At 36.1% G+C, this 1,173-nt stretch overlaps 1 pseudogene; it reads left to right on the top strand.

Annotated features, from left to right (window-relative positions):
* The first annotated feature begins 426 nt into the window (after nt 1–426).
* Nucleotides 427–558, top strand: LOC132684493 (small nucleolar RNA U13; annotated as a pseudogene).
* The last annotated feature ends 615 nt before the right edge of the window (nt 559–1,173 follow it).

The raw sequence follows: 1,173 nt of genomic DNA, 5'->3' as shown, positions 1-1,173 counted from the left end.
GGAGCAAATCCCTGCCAGTGTCAGTAAGGCATCATTCCCATAGATTCCCTGGTGGATTCTCTATCAAGATTCATTCACTATCTATCAATTAAATCTGACAAGATTTCTCCCAATAAGACCAGACGTCACAATAATATTGCAAATAAGATACGGCACCGTTTCTACATTCATACAATGGGTAGCTAATTAACACCAGTTAAATAGGATTGAACATTTTGATGTGTAATATTTTAATTGGTACTTATAACAAAATACTTATTTAAATTTAAAGTAAGTGTTGATCTCCAGACTTGAATGTGTCAATTAATGCTGTATTCCTTCATTTCCCTTTTAGTTTTAGCAAAAGCTTATGTGTGTGTGTGTGTGTGTGTGTGTGTGTGTGTGTGTGAAAAAAGTAAAGTGAAAGTACTAATGAAAATAGTACAGATCCTTTTGTGGTTCATAAGCATGATGATTGGGTGTTCATGCCATTGTGTGACATGTGCCTCCCTTAAACCTGGTTACGTGACCTCAGGACATTACCTTGTTATGTGACCTCAGGACATTACCTGTCTGACGTGGAAAAAAAAAAAAAAGTACAAACTGGTGAACAAGAAATACTATTAAGTAAATTCTGGCTTCCATGCTACAATGTGATAAAATATAATCATCAAAAATTTGAAAAACTAGAACTAATTCTGAAGATGTCTGCTGTAGGACGTGGAGACACAGCAGTGTCAGGAAGGCTTGCGGAAAATTTTGTCATACTCTCCTTGCCCTTATCTTTCCCTAGGATGCCAGGAAACCTCATCTCTTCTGCTCTGTTGTCTCAGCTTATATTTAAAAAGATTATGATTCCCTGTGGCCTGAAAAAGATAAAACGTTCTTTACATTTGTACTAAGAGGTACTTTCCCTATGCACTTCCCCACCTGTATACACCCCCTCCCTATACACTTCTATGCCAAAATGTTTCTATTCAGAGTTCTAAAAACATTATTCTTGCACTCCATTTCAACTTTCCCAAGTCTGACACATTTCTAAATTATTCATATTTCAATGAGAAGACTCTGTCATATCACTAAAAGTTTCTCACCCTTATTTACGACTACTATGATGGTAATGAGTCATTTTAATAATGTAGCTTCTTATTAAAGTGACTTTTAATCTCATGACGTGGCAGGGGGTGATCTTGT

The sequence above is a fragment of the Panthera onca genome, chromosome C2 (assembly GCF_046562875.1).
Source record: "Panthera onca isolate mPanOnc1 chromosome C2, mPanOnc1 haplotype 2, whole genome shotgun sequence".
Taxonomy (NCBI): Eukaryota; Metazoa; Chordata; class Mammalia; order Carnivora; family Felidae; genus Panthera; species Panthera onca.
Note: the sequence above shows the minus strand (reverse complement) of the source record. Positions and strands in the feature narration are given on the sequence as shown.